We start from the raw sequence: 18,864 nt of genomic DNA on the forward strand, positions 1-18,864 counted from the left end.
TTTCACAGACCAGATATTATAAACTCACTCACTGGGCTAAAACCAGGCACTTGCAAGGAGGGGACTGGGTTCATTTGAAGACAAATTTTCAATGACGCAATGACTGCCTGAAGGTATCTGCCTACCCTGTGTTACATTTAACCTTCTGTGAGCGGGATAATAAAGAAGAGCTGCTGTGATTCCTGATGACGTAAGTGCTGTACACAGAAACAAGAGCTACTCTCTATCAGCCAGCTGGAAGCTTCTTCCACCTTTTGAATCCATTTGGATCAATCCATGCCTTAAAGGTGATAAAGGTGGGTGGCAAAGAAATAAAATAAAGATTATTGGCATTTTCTTTGCTTTGTGGTCTTTAGAAGTGGTCCCTTGTTCATTCCCTCCATCCTTAAGTTCCCCTCATACTCAGCACCTGTGTACATCTTCTGGAGAGTATGCTGTGCACTCTGTCTCTTCTGATACTCTTCGGGCACGTTTTATCTGTTTCCCGAGCATCTCTGCTAGGCAGGAAGTAGGACACAGTTCAGGAAGGAGTTTTAGAGTTGCTGAGAGAATGCCCCTAAGACAGTATTGCCTTTGGATAGACTATCAAAAGCAGAGTGACACGCAAACTTTGTTTGGTATTCACAACACCACATTTTTCACAGTCTACAAATGTTTATCTCCATATGGTAGTCTTGAACTACTATACAGAAATCCACTTCTATCCATTACCTTTTGGTGATAAAAGACAGTTGTATATTAGTTATTAATTATATTTTTATATTATGAATGAAATTTGAGGAAGTGATGGTAACTATAACCATTGACATTTATAGATGAGGAATCTTTGTCACTGAAGAACCAAATGGAAAAACTAAATTTAAACTCCTATCGGTCTGACATTATGCACAAAAGTATTATTCAGTGATTTTTATTTTAATTTTATTCTCAAAATTTAAATAAATCCAAAACCCTTTTATCAGCATAAAATACATATTGTCTTTCTTCTAAAAATAAAATACTAACAATTGATATGAAAGCTCAAAAACAGATAAATGTATAAAATAAAACTAAAACTATCACTTATTAACATTTGAAATATATTCCCTCAGACATTGTATGTAAATGTGCGTGTCATTTTAATAAAATTGGTGCAAAATTGTTTTGCAAAAATGGGTAAGCTATAGTTTTTAGAAATGAAGAAGTTTCATATTCAATTTCCTTCTTTAAAACCTTGGATGTTTTAACAACCCAAGACACCTTCCTTATCTTAACACACACACACACACACACACACAGTGGGAGAGACACACACACAGAGAGAGACACACACAGACAGAGAAAGAGAGGCAGACAGAAACAGACAGACAGACAGACAGACAGACACATACACACAGATGCTGTTTGGTGTTGGTTGGAGATACCTCTTTAAAAAGGACACATGCTAACCCACTAGTCAGAGAGCCTCTTTACTCATAATGCTATTTCTCATGACAGTGGACATATAATTGGTGATCTTTGGCCCATATAATAATTATATAAATAATATTTAATGTGATATATCATAATATATTTAGCTAATATCTTATTGTCACACTTTCTCTATTTTTTTTATTTTTTATATGCAAACATCACAATGATAAAAATCTATTGTAAAGTTATTTAACTTTTTCCTTTAGAAGAAATTTCTAGAAGTGGTGTGGTTGAATCTAAGATATTTTCAATTTTGAGATTAAGTTGCCAAATAGTCTTAGGAAAACTTGGCAATTTAAGTTTCTACAAGGAATTTATAAGAGTGTTTGCTGATAATATATTGTCTTTTTCTAATTTTACCACTGGAGAAATTTAGTAATATATGTATTTTATTATCTATCTGGTCTCATCAGAATTAAATACATCCAAAGGGAACCAAGAAGAAATGGAAAGACTCACAGTTGGAAGCAATATACATCGCAATATATATCAAAAGAGACATTTGACCCATAGCATGTGAGGAGCTACTACAACTAAACCGAGTGTCAAAACTGGGCAGAACACCTGAATGATTCTGCCTCAAGATACGCAGATGGGCATGTGGAGTGCAGTCTGCCATCACTAGCCACTCAGGTGAGACAGGACTCCAAACCAATGGGATGGGCTACGGTAAGAGACTCAGTGCCAGACAGCATGTGCAGGGCCCGGGGCCATCCTGTACCACTCCTGAGCACAGACAACAGGGCAGCTGCCATGGAACACAGCATGATTGTCCTGTCAAATGTATTGAGTGTATGACCCATTGGTTTATGTGGACAGACATGAAAATCTCTCTACAAAAAAGATACACAAATGTTCATGGCACTGTTACTCCATAATAGTAAAACAGAACCAGTACAAAGGTATTCATATCAACTGATAAAGGACAAAATCCGGGCCTGGAGAGATGGCTCAGTGGTTAAGAGCACTGCCTGTTTTTCAAAAGGACTTGGGTTCAATTCCCAGCACCCATATGGCAGCTCACAACTGTCAGTAACTCCAAGATCTGATACCCTCACACCAACACACATAAATTAAAATTAAATAAAAAATATTTTAAAAAGAAAGAAGTTTTTTTTAAAAAAGAAAATCCATGCGTTCATAAAATGGATTTTTAATATACTTTATATTTACTAAAATGTATATTTTAAAGGTTTATTTATTTTATATATTTGAGTGCTCTGTCTGCATGTCCACTTGCATGCCAGAAGAGGGCATCAGGTCACATTATCGATGGTTATGAGCCATCATGTGGGTGCTGAGAATTGAACTCATGACCTCTGGAGAAGCAGCCAGTTCTCTTGACAGCTGAACCATCTCTCTAGCCCTTAAAAAAAAAATTGAAGTACAATTACATCACTTTCCCCACTTCCTTATTCCAGACTTTTCCAAGTATTGAAAAAGAGGAAAACACTTTCATATACACGCGAGAAGGAATTTCCGCAAGGAAACGGTGCTTCAGTTAGCAGGCAAATGAACACACCCCATGCTGATTGTCTGGACATTTCAAGTCCAAAGAAAAGTTCTTATTTTTATTGTAAAACCCAATTCTACAGGCAACTGTAGTAGTTAACGGAGAGGTGATGAGTTAGGGAAGGGTGCTCGGGAGGGGCTAGACGGGGAGAGGGAAGGATGGGAGTGAGGTAACTACAGCATTCATGTTCAAGTTCCCAACAATTAACATTATTAAACAAAACAAATCCACATCGCATCCTCAACCTTTCAGTCACCTGCGTGATGAGGGTGAGGGATAACTGATTGTAATAAGGCGAATAGCAACGGGCATGACCACAGATGCTCAGACACGGCCCTCTGCTGTGCTGGTGCCATGAGCTAGATTTCTCTTGTGTGGGAGGTCATTGGCTTTACAGGAATGTGTAGACCGTACCAGTGGTGACTTACATTGATAAGGATAGCTAGAAATAAATTCTTAGCTACTATATAACATTGAATATATGAAGAAACTATGACATTTAAAGAGATTTCTAGTATCAATCAGTTCAGTCATTAATGTTTGCTATATTGACCTTTAGTAAATATATATATATATATAAAACACTATAGTGTTATAATAAATATAACTGATATTTATAATAAGAGGAGGGGGAAAGAAAAGTCAGAGCACTCAAGTTATTCTGTGCTTGGACTGTGTGCCATCCATTCTTTGTAGATGACAAAGACACATATGTATATTGTTTACACAATTTTCATCAGTCTACAATATATATTACACAAAGCATAGGGCTCAAGCAGTGGATTCAATGTGCTATTATGAAATATGAAATAAAGTTTAAGCTACTTTATGTACTTTTAATTGGTTATTCATCAAATCAGCCAGCTGGATTGTTTATTTTTGTCATAATACAGTGTACTTTTTAATTATTTCTTTTAGTTTTGAGATTATGACATCATTTCTCCCTTCCCTTTCCTCCCTCCAATCCCCACATATCTTCTTGCTATCTTTCAAATTCATAATCTCTTTTTTCATTCATTGTGTCAAACACACACATGCACACACTTATTCCTACATACATAGCTACAACCCGCTTAGTCTGTATCATATTACTGTACGTACGTTACATGCACGGCTGCCTGTTGTGCGCATTCCTGGGGAAGGCTACTTCTGCTCTCAGCACTCATGAGTCACCTTCAGTGTTTTTTTTTTTTTTTTTTAATGTAGGGTTGAGGCCTCCCACGCTTTCCCCACCCATGTTCCCTTAATGAAGTGTGAGGTAAGAGATAACACTGGCTGGGACAAACCAGAGAAACCCAAAGTTAGCTCCTGGAGAAGATCAAAAGAATTACAAGCTTCTTATCAAGCAGAGGAGAGGAGGAAAAGAGAAGGCACAAGTTACTACTGGTGAGTGAGAAAGAGACACAAATTCAGAGTATACTAAAACAGATAAGGCAGCCCTGTGGAAGACTCCGTGCCAAGAAGTTCGGCATCTTCGGTAAAATAGAGTAAATTGAAAGACACAAAATACCAAATCTGAACAGAGTCTAATTACACATTGCAGGTCTTATACATTTGTAGAAGTGCAGAAGTAGTGAAGAGTGACAGAAAACCCCATCAGTGGTTGCCTGGCAACAGTCAAGCACAGGGAGGGAGGGAGCTCAGCCCCAGGACGTGTTAAAGGCTGATCAAGGAGTTTCTGACCTTGGTTGTGGGGTAATTCTGTATGCCATATTTACATTAAAGCTTGAGTTGCATACTTTAAATGTGCATAGGTTGTTACAGGGAGTTATACCTCAGTAAAGCTCTTTAAATGTTGATATGTTGATATACATTTTTATTCATAAGTGATCATTCCCTCCCCCTGTGCGTTTGCACTTCCTCTCTGATGCTGGAGATTTGGCCTCTGCATAGTTTGGTTTCCCTTTTAATCTGGGAACAACTGTATATGGATAGCTAGGCCTTTTGACTCTACATAAGCTGTCTTTTTGGTACTACGGTTTTTATGATTTGCATCTGTACACATGTGTTTGGAGACTCCTGTGCTGTGGCTGTCCTGTTCTTGGGATCAGCAGTTCACCGCAGCATCAGGACCACATCTTCTTTCTGTTTTTTTTTTTTTTTTTTTCTCCACTCATCTTACTTTACTTCATCTTCCTCTATATCCTAGGAGATTTTCTTATTCTTCTGCTTGAGACAGAAATTCAATTATGTATGTCATAGATTTTGATTTTAAGTGTTTGATCGTGTTTTTGTTTGACAGGGTGTCTTTTTCTCCCTACTCAATGTGTTTTACTTTTGAAGTATTTCTGGCAGCATTTTTTTAGATTAAATTTATTTATTTATTCACTCCACATCCAGATCACAGCTCCCTCCCTAGTCTCCTCCTGGCCCCATCCTCCTACCCTCTTCCCCTTGCCCCCTTCCTTTCTCCTCAGAAACGGGGAGCCCCATTCCTCATACCAACTCACTCTGGCACATGAAGTTGCCTCAGGACTAAGCAATCCTATTCCACCCCAGCCAGACAAGGTAGCCCAGCTAGCGGAAAGTGATCCAAAAGCAGACAACAGAGTCCATGTCAGACACAGCCCCCTCTCCACTTGCTAGGGGACCCACATGAAGACCAAGCTGCCCATAAGTTACATATGTGTTGAGGGTCTTGGTCCAGTCAATGTATGCTCTTTTGTTGGTGTTTCAGTCTCCATAAGACCCCATGGGCCATCTACAAGTAGAACAATATGATAGGCAGATTTGGGCCCAGGGGTCCCGCTCAAACTAAGGCACCAGCCAAGGACAATACAGGAGGTAAACTTTAAACCCCTTCCCAGATCTAGCCAATGGACAGAACATTCTCCACAGTTGAGTGGAGAGTGTGATTTGACTTTCTCACGTACTATGGTGCCTCACATTTGACCATGTTCCCTGGAGGGGGAGACCTGGTGGCACTCAGAGGAAGGACAGCAGGTAGCCAAGAAGAGACTTGATACCCTATGAGAATATATAGGGGGAGGTAATCCCCCTCAGGAACAGTCATAGGGGAGGGGAATAATGGGAAAATGGGGGGGGGGAATGGGAGGATACAAGGGATGGGATAAACATTGAGATGTAACAATAATAAATTAATTAAAAAAAAAAAAAAAAAAAAAAAAAAAAGACCCCATGGGCCTAGGTTAGTTAACTCTGTTGGTCTTTTTGTGGAGTTATTGTCCCCTCTGGGTCTTTCTATCCTTACTCCACTCTTCCACACTCCTAGAGCTCTGCCTAATGTTTGGCTCTGGGTCTCTGCATCTGTTGTGATCTGCTGCTGCCTGGGGCCTCTCAGAAGACAGTTATGCTAGGCTCCTATCTGCAAGTATAGCAGAGCATCATTAATAGTGTCACGGGTTCGCTCTCTTCTATGGGGTGGGTCTCAAGTTAGGCCAGTCATTGGTTGGCCCTTCCCTCAATCTCTGTCCCATGTTTATCCCTGCACATCTTGTAAGCAGGGTAAATTCTGGCTGCATTTTTAACATTTTCTGCCTTTTCCATGCCCAAGACTGTATTAAATGCAAAAATTTTATTTCTCAAAACAACCATGGGGCTTCCTATTTTTAATCCTCATTTTAGAAGAGGGAGCTGAGGCTAAAGGAACATTTGGGCGTGTGTTACTATGTAACAAATCACCCTCAACCCCACGCCCTTCTATTGTATTTATAAATGTACTGTAAGATTCGTACTTAGGTAGAACTCAGTGGGGCCCTCAATCGACTATCCTGGCATCATATGGGTTTATTTGAAGGTTAGAGACTGAAATCACCCAGAGACCTATATCACACCCATGGCTGGCAATGGATTCCAGGAGACCCACAACCACACACGTCATCTCGATTGACCTAGCTACTCTTTAGTCACGTGGTCCCTTTTCTACCACATTTTATCCATTGAAGCAATATGAGGTAGACCTCACTCTTTTTTTTTTTTTATTTGTTTGTTCACTTTACATCCTGGTTGTAACCCCACCCACCCCCACTCCTTCCCCTCCCACCCTTCTTCCCTTTCCCTCCTTTTCCCTCTCCCCTACTCCTCAGAAAAGGGGAGCACCCCCATTCCCATCCACTCCAGTTCATCGAGTTACACCAGGACTGAGCTTGTCCTTTTCCCCTACTCAGCTATTAAAAATAAGGGAATCTTGAAATTTGCACATAAATGAATAGAACAAGAAAACATCATCCTGAGTGATGTATCCCAGACCCAGAAAGACATGCATGGTATATATTCACTTATAAGTGAATATTATCCCTAAAATACAGGATAACTATACTACAGTCTAGAGACCCAAACAAGCCAAGGAGGGCCCAAAGGAGAATGCTTGAATCTCATGCAGAACAAGAAATACAATAGACATCTGAAGTAGATGGAGGGAGGGATCTGGGTGGGAGAGGGTGTGGGGAGGATAATAGGGGTGGGGGTCAGTTGGGTGGAGAGAGGAGGAGGGCAGATGAGAGAGAACAGAAATGGGGGGCATCTCTGGGACAGGGGAGACTCCTGGGAGTCTATGGGGGAGACCCTAGGTGAGACTCCAAGCAAAGAGTGTTAAGGAACATAAAGTCAGCACCTCCTGTAGCTAGGTGAGACTTCCAGTGGAGGGAGGGGGGCACCAACCTACACATAAACCCTTCCACCCAAAATGTGTTTTGTCTACAAGAAGCATGGGATGGGGGAGAAGATGAAATTGTGATTGAGAGAATGGAAAACCAGTGACTGGCTCAGCTTGAGACCCACCCCACTGGAGAGGGCCAACCACTAATGATTCTTTACTATGCTTGCAGACAGGAGTCTAGCATAACTGTCTTCTGAGGGGTTTCATCTGGAAGCTGATAGAGACAGATGCAGAGACCCAAGGCCAAGCAGTGGGCCAAGCTCAGGGAGTTCTGTGGGGGAGTGAGAGGAAGGATAGGGAGATCTGGAGGGGTCAATGACACCACAAGAAGATCTACAGAATAACCTAACCTGAGCCACTGAGGGCTCACAGAGACTGAACCACCAACCAAAGAGCATGCATGTACAGAGCCTACACCCTCTATACATATGTAGCAAATGTGCAACTTGGTCATCATGTGGGTCCCCTTACAATAGCAGTAGGGGCTCTCTGAATCTGTTACCTACCACGAGGGAGAGGGGATCACTTTCCCCTAGCTGGACTGCCTGGCCACACTGTGGTAGGAGAGGATGTACTTAGTCCTGCAATGACTTGAGAGATCAGGGTGGATTGGTACTACGTGGGGGCCTCCCCTTCTCTGAGAGGAAGGAGAGGGGAGAATAGGAGGAGGAGAGTGAGGGGATGGGACTGGGGGGAAAAGAGGGAGGGGGCTGGGTTCAGGATGTAAAGTAAATAAATAAATAAACGGAGGAAAAATGGATTTTTCCATTTTATTGACTATGAACAAGATGCTATCTAGTATTTTCTTGAATTAGAACCTGACTTTTCTTTTTTGCCTCCTTATGTTACAGGGAAAGGCCTTGCATTATGGTGTGTCTCTTAATATTACAATGCAGGTTCACGGGATCCCTTCTGATTTCCTTTTCATTTTGCTCTTGTAATGTCTTGTTAAAACCTGTTCCGTGCAGATATATCCTCTGGGGCTGCGACCCACAGTTTAAATCTGCATCGTATCTAGTCGCGTTTTTCTGGGATGGTCTCCACTTGCTCTACGTAGCAGCTTCTCTGATGAGGGGCTGCGGCTACACTTATCTGTGGGTGTAAGGATAAGGTTTAGAATGCAGTAAGGGATTGTGCTATGTAGCAGAGTGGAGGTGGTAGATTCTCTTGTAAGGCCAATGACCTCACTGGCCCTGGGAAGCAGGCTAGTCTCACAGGACTAAGCCTGATTTTCCACTTATGCAGAGGGCCTATGTCCAATTAGACTGCTGTTGATTACCAGTATCATGTGAGTGCCAGATCCAGGGCAATGATCTGAGTTTTGTCTTCAGCCTCTGCTCACCAAGGGCTCCCTCAGCAGTCTATCCACACTGCTTTGGGCGTTACTTGGATGACTCTAACCATCCATCCGAAAGCCTGGTACTGGGATCTTTGTTAGTCTTTGGTTCGTGTAGGGAACATTGTCAGCTCAAGTGGTATAACTTCCTTTAAAATACGCATAAGAGCTTGTGCATGCTTGCACATGCTTGTGCTTGTGTGCTCATACACCGGTGTGCTCTGGCTGTCTATCTATCTGTGTATCGGCATCTATGACTCAGGAAACATCTCAGATAAGGGTGCAGGAAGATTGAGAGTCAGAATACCAGGAAGTCTGTGAAAGTTCTCCTAGAGATGGCTGTGTCAATAAGACCAGAACAGTGGAAACACCAATAGATGTGCTGATGTGCAAGGCAAGAAATCAATGGGTCCCACCTCTAGACAAAGAATTCCAGGCAACAATGGACTCCTGAGACAGGGAATGTTAGTCTTTCCCAGGGGTGAGACTTTTTATTGGTTGTCCAATACAAAGTGATCAGCCCTGAAACCATACACACACAAACAACAAAATGGACTCTAAGATTGAATTTATATATTTGCATATATGTATATACGTGTATATATGTGTATATTAATATCTATAAATGTATATATGTGTATCACAACAAATATGCATGTATATATGATTATATAACAATAAATTATCGGCAAAGAGTCTATTAATTTGAAAATTGGGGTTATGAGACGGAACAGAGTGAGGAAGAAGAAGGGGGAAATCAATGTAACTCTGCTTAAATTAAAAATGTATTAAAATAAAATAAAAAAATAACCTAAACTTGCTGTTTCTCAAGAACTTTCATGAGCTTATTCTTGCTAGTTTTGTCCCTCTCCAGCTTGCGTGTTTTGTGAGCTCAGTTTTAAATTTGGTTGAAGAAGCAAATGATCCTGGATTAACTCTTATGTTACTCATTTGGGTGATCACGTGCTCTCAGGCACAGGAAGTCTCAAGTGATTCTGTTCCTACTAAGGAGACAACTGTGTGCTAATAAAAGGTAATGGTTTATTGGCTCTTTCGGATTTCATCCCTGGTTTGTTTTGCAGGGTTCCAATGCTTTAAGAAGGGCTTTATGACCTTAGTCAGCTGTTGGAGAATTCAAGGCATATTTATCCAATGGGTCCTAAAGGTGACGCTTGCTCGCGCGCTCTGAAACTGGTGGTTGTTAGCAGTGTTTTTTCAACAACGTAAGGAAAGCAAACTAGTTCTTCCAAGCATGCTGCAGCCATCGTGGGGCTGAAGCTTAAATTTAGGGTGGTTTCAAAGACTGTGCCTCTTTAAATATTTTATCATGATGAGCCTTGAGTGTATCCTGCTGGAATTCAGTATAGACGGACTTCTAGACCCTAAGTCCCCTAAATTCTCAGAGTCCCTGCTTGGAAATAGCATATAAATACTATGTATGTTGGAATACATAGAAAATACATTCTAGAATACACGGGTGGGGGTCAGGGATTCTGTTTGTTGTCTTTTGTTTTGTTTTGGTGTTGTTCTACTGGTCCTCTGCACCTGCATCCATCCATCCAAACACACCACATAAACCGTACCCCCCTCCGTATAATTGCTTCATAGAGCAAAGCATATGAATATTTAAATTTTAGGTTGCCAAAGCGAGCAAACAGCTTCCGCACACTGCGGCTGTAAAGCCTTTTTAACCCGTCTTGTATGTTTGTAACCACACATTTCTCAACAAGGAACTCACAATTACTGGATGAGCGAAAACAAACAACCACCACCATGGGAAAGGGTAACAACAGCTTCCACAAGAACACCACTGTATGGTCCTTATCGCTGAGGCAAATAATGAGCCACAGCTGAGTGGAAAAGAGTGTTATTCAAATGCAGTCTCGGGGGCATTGCACTCGCTCAGTAGTGAGATGTTTCCTCGGTAGCTGATATGAAAATTCTATATTCTCAGAGTTCTCTTTGTCTTTTCCGCTCAGGCGGTACAGCTGTGACAAGTCAGCAAGCATAGTGTAGGTAATTGGATCTCGCAACACAAAGGGTCTGGATTTGAGATTGTTTGCACAGTATCCTTCATTGGGTACATCTATATAAACTGAATTATTCTTCATAAGCCATACTCCTGTCAGACATAGGCAAGTGAGTACATCAGTCCATAGTGCTTAGCTAAAGAACCTTGAGTAATGCATTGAATTTACAAGGAGCTAGTTCCTTTCACTATACCCTTTGGCAGACCACACGGAGACACATAGTCAAAGATCCAGACTTACAATTATTATTCTATCTTCAAATCTGTTCCTCGTTTTTCATGGCAGTCTTCATTCCCTGGTCCCACTATACTTTGGCTCATTGATTTCTTCCAGTGCTGAAGTTTTCAGCTGGCATTTAAGGCAAGATAAATACAAGTAGCTCACTATAGCTAGAGCTAAGTAGCCCAGTATGCAGGAAGCCAAGGTTCTTATTCCAGGCACTCCATAAACCACCCTGATGGTACACACCCATAATCCCAGAAGTCCAGCACCATCTTTGTTACAAAACAAATTTGAGGTCAGCTTGGAATGTGCAAGACCTCATCTAAATAATCAAACAAATAAGTAAATACCAAGATCCCTGGAAATATTAAATCTCACTTATCAACTAACATACATAGCTGCTTGTAAATGCTTTTCACCTCAGAGTCCTGGGCCTTAAACCACTTTAATTGAACTTTGACTCTCAAATGCCATTCCCACATCTAACTTTTAACTGGTTAATTCTTCTACAAGGTTGCATTCCATCTCTGAACGTGTCCTATGACCAGATGTTGCAGGGTAGGTTTTGTCCACTGGGAATTAAGGGGTCTCATGTTGAAGCTGTGTGCTTCAGCATCGACCAAATTGGCTTTTTGTTTCTCTTTTATTTTTTTGGTTGAATACGACAAGGCATTTTGTCATTATCAATTAATTTCTCTCCATCATCCACTTAATTTAGTTGGAAGGAAGAATTCTAACAGGATCACTGATGGGATTTTAATTGTTACTAAAAATCAAATTGTGAGAGGAAATGCTTTAAAATTGATTCTATGTTTCCCTTTGTTAATAGTGTCAGATGTTAGAAAATACCCATCCTACTGAGACTCTAGGTAAGAGAAATATAGGAGATGGGGAAATAGAAGGACCCAGAAGGTCCTAGAAACCTACAAGTAGAACATCTTGATGGGTGGAATGGGGCCCAATGGGGTCTGCTCAAACTATTGCACTAACCAAGGACAATACAAGGAGTAAACATTGAAACCCTACCCTGATCTATCCAATGGACAGGACATTCTCCACAATTATGTGGAGAGCGGGGACTGACTCAGACATGAACTCTGGTGCTCCATATTTGACCACCTCCCCTTGGTGGGGAGGCCTGATGGCACTCAGAGAAAGAATAAGCAGGATACCAAGATGAGACTTGTGATGGGATAACAATTTAGTTGTAATCTGAATAAATTAATAAAATTAAAATAAGAAATTTAAAAAAGAAAAAAGAAAAACCACACACACACACACACACACACACACACACACACACAGAGAGAGAGAGAGAGAGAGAGAGAGAGAGAGAGAGAGAGAGAGAGAGAGAGAGAGAGAGAGAGAGAGAGAGAATACTCATTCGTTAGTCTTCTGCTTCATGAACAATTCCTGAGCATCCAGAAGCTCAGGTTTCAGCTCATGATGAGTAGATTCTGTTGTTGCCTGAGGCCCAAGTAAGGCATAACACATGGCAGATCCTATGTGGTGCAGTTTACAGAGTACTGCACACATACTGGGTCCTGCCCGTAAAACTAGAGACATGAAAATCAAATTATGTTAAGACAAACCAAACCAAAACAAACAAAAGGGGCTAGTGTCCACTTTCCAATGCCAAGCTTTCCTCATGCTGGATCTGTGTATGCCCTAACCTACCCATATACTATCCAGCGATATCCTCAAATACTCTCCAGGACTAATTAACCCCAAGCCCAGGTCAGAGCTCAGTGGCCCCCACCTACCCAACTCTCCCACTGATTCTTGTCTCCTCTAAATTCCAATATTTAACCAAGTCTTCATAAGGTCTTCTCCCAAATATATATCTGGAATCTTTCTGCTCTGTTAGCTCACACCCATCTTACCTTGCTAGCAGTACTGAAATATCCTAAGGAAGCAGTCATCTGTTTTATATGCAGTAGTCAAAATGGATAAAAACATATATATCCACTTACAAGTTTGTATGTAGATAGCTGTGAGATGCTTCTGTTTAAAATCCCTAAACGGTATAGACTGGGCTTAAACCCATGTTCTCAAACGTGACTGGCGCCTACCAGCTCTGTCCCCACCTTCTTGCTGCTAATCTTCAGCTGCCTCTTTGCTATTACAGTCTAGCCTGCAGCCCACGAAGCTCCTTGGTGCCTCTGTACTAGGCCTTTTTCCTTGGGGAAACATGTTCATTGTGTCCTTTCTTTCTTTCTTTCTTTCTTTCTTCCTTTCTTTCCGGTATCATCTTGTCAGAAAGACCTTTCTTGGCCATATACTATCCAGCGATATCCTCAAATACTCTCCAGGACTTATTGTTTGGTTTCACTGGAGCATGTGTTTATTTATTGACTTCTTTGTTTATTATCGGCATCTCCCAGGGAAATACAAACACCACAATAGCAGACACTTTATCTGCCTAACTCAACACTCCTTTGGATTGTGGATAGAGCCTGGCACATAGGAAATGCACTAATTGGTCCATGAATATGGTAAGACAATGACATACTAAAAGAAACTGCACTGGGAAGAGCGTGTGTTCTTGTTTCTAGAGGATTCTGTCTGGATTTTTTTCATCGCCACTGGGCTAGTTTTGCAGATCTATAATTCCATGATTGAACAATGGAAGTATCACAAATATATGCTACTATAGGGTATATATGCCTCTATGTAAGGGGACTAAAATTACCCAAATTCAATATATTAGGGTGCTCTTTACATAGCATGTGTGGCAAGAGTGTTTTGTGTGTGTCAGAAAATATTCTAGAAAATAATGTAATTATCTTCAGTGGACAAATAGGAGATTTTTAGGGAAAACAGAAGAAGGATCAAATATTTCAAGCTTTATGAAGCCCAAGATCATTTACCCTTTGCCACTGTATGCTGGGGATATGCAAAATGTCTTTAGGTTTCTATAGAGACTTGAAGCAAAGGGTTTGTCTTGAGTCTCAGAGGAGTCAGTCTATAAACTGCAACTTCAAAGAAATGCTCAAACTTAGGAAATTCTTGAGATGAGCTCAGTGCAATTTACATTGTGACATGGGCAGGAGCCTGTAGAGCCCAGGAGTGAAATAAGATAGTTTGGATATGAAAATTTTGGATATCAAAATTTTAGTGTTGAAGGCTTGGTCTCTAGTGCGATGGTGTTCCAGGGTAAAGCTCATAGGAAGTGGCTGAACCATGAATGCATTGACCTAATTATGGCTTAACTCACTGATAGGTTTTCATAATTAAATATACTACTGGGAGATGGTAAGGACTGTGGAGGGTGGGGCACGGTTGGATGTGGAGGGTGGGGCCTGGTTGAAGGAAGTGGGTGAGTAGGGATAAGTATCTGGCTATATCTTACTCTAACTCTTGTCTGTCTGTTTCTTGGCTTCCAATCTACCATGAAATAAGCAATCTCCTCTCTCCAGAGCTCCTACTGGCACGATGTCTTTCTCACAGTCATCCCATAGCAGTGGGGACCACTGACCATGAGCTGAAACTTCCAAAACCACAGGCCAGAATGAACCTCTGATATTTAAGTTGCTTTCCTTTAGTATTTGTCATGGTAATGAAAAACAAACACAGAAGTTCTAAACCATTCTGCAAAATGGGATACATGTGGTTTACATGAGGCAACGAAAAGCAAGAAGGAAGCTGATTTTGATAAGATGGGACCTTTATCCCTTGCAAAAAATGATGTAGACATATTCCAAAGAAAGCCACCTGGAGACTTTAGCAGAATGTGACATGGTCTGGTTATCTAAGCAATCAACAGAGTAGTTAATTAAAAGATGGTTTATTAAGGCATTCCACCCAGCAAGCATTAGAATAGGTCTGGAAAGTTAGTGCTGAACAAATTAGAATTATTCTTTGACCAGCGTACATTAGGTGGGAAAGATAGAAAGCTGGAAAAAGCAATTGCTGCACATCTTCTTGACCAAGTATATTGACAAAAGATTAAAAAATAAAAACCCCAGCAGAGCACAAGGCATACAGGCTCAAGATTAAACTCAGTAGGTTCTCATCCTAGATCCTCTATTTACTAGAGGAGAGAATCTATTTACACAGAGTTTGAAAAATCTGTAAAAATAAGAATTATAATAGCACACATCTCACAAATCTGTGGAGAAAATAAGATGGGGATCATAACTGGAACATCATAGACAATGATAAAGTCATGATGGAGGAAGCACAGGACAGCAACAAACCTATGTAATTTTTAAAAACTAACTTAGAGGAATTCTGGGAAGAGATCTCACAGACGGAGAACCCAGATGAGGACCCAAAGATAAAGGCCCAAATGGTCAGGGCTTGTCTTGAGGTTCCTAGAACAGAGTTTTGTTGCAGGATTTGTTTATAAAGAAAATATGACCACATAGGGATCTATTAATTACAAGCCAACAAAGAAAGAGCAACTCAATTTAAAAGTTGGCAAAGCATCTGAATTGATGTCTCAGGAAATGGAAAAAAAAAGCATGTAGAAAGAGCAGCTATCCATTAGCTTTCATGGAAACTAAAGCCAAACCCACAATGAGATATCACTTTGCAGTCATCAGCATGGCCCTTACCCAGAAGACAGAAATAACCAGTGTTGGTGAGGCCGTGGATTTAACTGGAACTATCTGAGACCACTACTGGGCTAAACTGGAGCAGCTGCTTGGAAAACAGCTTGGCGCTTCCTAGAAGGGTCAGCCAGGGTCATCACATGATCTAGCAACAGTACTCGTGGCTATGTACCCAGGAGAAATGAAAATGTAGATCCACACACAAAACACTATATGCAGAAGGAATATCCATGGCAGACACAGCATGGAAATGAGCCTTTTACTGCTTGTTATGTAAACCGAGTCATGAGATGGTCTGATATTTGGTTAAGCCATATTCTGGGTATTTCTATTAATGGGTTTTGGGATGAGACCTACATTTAATGTGGCAAAGTCAACAAAGCAGATTGTCTTCCATGGTGTGTGTGTGTCAATGATTAGGAGCTTGAATAGAAAAAAAGAATGATTCTATTGAATAAGGAATATTCCAGATTGATGGCTTTCTAAGTAGAATCTTAACTTTTTTTTTTGCCTGGAATGTGGTCATGTAGTGGGTCTCAAGGCTGCTGGCCTCAGGAACTATTGCATATTTATCTAACGGAGAGAGACAGAGAGCCCACATGCCCGTTAACTGATGGATAAATAAGCCGTGGAATAACAATACTGCAGAACTACTTCAGCCATAACAAACAGTGAATGATTGACAGGTTATCCAACATTGCTAAACCTCAAAAACATTGCTCTAAGTGGAAAAGGCAGACATAAAAGAACACATATTCTGTGATTCTATTTCCACAGAATATCCTGAAATGGCTAACGCATACACGTGGCTAGTATGTGTGACAGGGTCCAGGCTAAGTGAGGAAATGAGGTATGGTCAATATAGAATGGGTATAGGGTCTGTCAGAGGGAGATAAAGATGTTCTAAAGTTAGACCATGGTGGACATGCCTCATTTCTAATCATATATCATTAATACTGTAATGCTCACAATTACTGTAAGTACCATTTGTTTGAAGGGATGAATTTTGTGTCATATAAATTATATCTCAATACAACTTAAAAGTAAATTACCACTTGAACTTAGATTGTGGTTTTGTTTTGTTTTGTTTTGTTTGTTTTTCGAGACAAGGTCTCTCTGTGTTAGCCTTGGCTGTCCTGGACTCACTTTGTAGACCAGGCTGGCCTCAAACTCACAGCGATCTGCCTGCCTCTGCCTCCCGAGTGCTGGGATTACAGGCATGCTCCCCCACATCCGGCTTGAACTTAGATTGTGAAGGGAGATCTGAATAAAGAAGGGATGAGACATAAAACTAGCTATTGGGGACCCAATGCCCAAGTGGATGGCTCAAACTCAACAAGAGCAAGAAATACCTATTTTTCCCAGTGTAAATGGAGAATGAATAAAAAATAGCTACCGATACAATTTCTGGTTTCTTGTCAGGAATATAAGCAGATTTACTTTTAGATAGTTTGTACCTTTTGCATTAAATGGTAGCTCAATATGCTAGAGTGTCCTGGAGAATTGAGGCTGTGCAGATGGCTTTCATGTGTGTGGATAGGATGGAAGACTGTGATATAGTTGGTCCTGGGAGGAGGGAGCACAGAGACAGAAAGGACACCATCTCAGTCTAGAAAGCTGACAAGTTCTTGTACCTAGGAATTAGCTGATAGGACAATGAAGAGCAGGCAGGTTTGAAGATTTTAGGGGATGGAATTTAGGAGACTGGTACTTTTGATATGTGGGCAGGTGGGCAACAGGAGGATTCATAGGCGTCTATGTGAAAAATTTATATGGTGTCTTAAGTTTCTACCACTGGGATAAAGACCATTTCCAAAAGCAACTTGGGGAAAAAAAGTTAATTAAAAAAAAGTTAATTTAAGCTTACATCTTAAAATCTACCATGAAGGGAAGTCAGGATAAACAAAATGTGGAAACCTGGAGGCAGAGGTCATGGAGGAATGCTACTTATGTCCATGGTTTGCTCAGCCTGCATTTTTAAAAAACCCAGTCCTGGATCACATTCCTAAGGGTGGTGCTGCCCACAGTGAGCTGGGCCCTCCCACATCAATCAGTAATCAAGAAAATGCTCTGCAGATTTACCTACAGGCTAAGCTGATGGGGGTATTTTTTAATTGAGGTTCTTTCTTTCCACCCTAGATGTGACAAGCTGACAAGTGACCAGAACACAGGGATAAACACTGGGGTGTTATAGAAGGAATGGGTGCATTGGAAGTTTTGGTTTCTTTTACAACTCAGTTATGCTATGTAAGCACGTTTTTGTTTTAATCCCAAGTGTAGCTTATGAAACTGCCTTAGTTTATCCACAGCTGACAATTGCCTTGTGCTGCTTGGAGAGGGGCATGGTCTTTGCCAGTTGTAGTTGGTGGAACTCTGAGGACTTGGAGAAGGTACTATTACGAGAGCCCAGAGAGAGAAGGGCTGAGGGCTTTGAGGAGATGGATGGAGAAGAAAGCTGCTTGTTTGTCTTGCTGACATTTCCTATTGCTGGACTGCTGGCTATCCTGAAAATTGAGGGGAGGTAGAGGCTTAAGGAACCCCAAATAAACTAGAGTTTTAAAAAAAGGCTCTACAGAATGAGTCTTGGCAAAAGAATAAACTTTGCTGAGAAGATTCAGGCTTTAGTGGAGAGATCCAGGAGTTAGTTATGTTTGCCAGCATATTAGCAGGGGTGAATTATATGGCAGTAAAAATTGAGCTTTGCATGAGTTATAACAGACTTGACATCTTGGAAAAAGATCGCAGCTGGAAGAATCTGGGATGCCTTCCACATCAGGCATCAGGTAAGCCACTGAGGATGCAAGAAGATGGGGAGTGGTGTGGGTAGTGACAGGTGAGTCACAATGGGAGCGGTGCAGGTGGCCATCACTCTGATTACCACCTTCCCCATGTGTGTGCAGAGCAGAATGGATTGAACTTCTGTGGGGAGTTTCGAGGTAAGATTATATCAAATATGTACAGTCATTAAGACGATAATCCCTGCAGTATCAGTGCACAAGGCTCACAGCAGTTATTTTTAAGGGTAGATCCTCTGAGAAAACCTTGATGTCAAATGGATATAGTGGGGAGTCCCTCTTCCTTCCTTCCTCCTTCCTTCCTTCCTTCCTCCCTCCCTCCCTCTTCTTTTGTTCTTGTTC

Source organism: Acomys russatus, chromosome 12 (assembly GCF_903995435.1).
Source record: "Acomys russatus chromosome 12, mAcoRus1.1, whole genome shotgun sequence".
Classification (NCBI taxonomy): domain Eukaryota; kingdom Metazoa; phylum Chordata; class Mammalia; order Rodentia; family Muridae; genus Acomys; species Acomys russatus.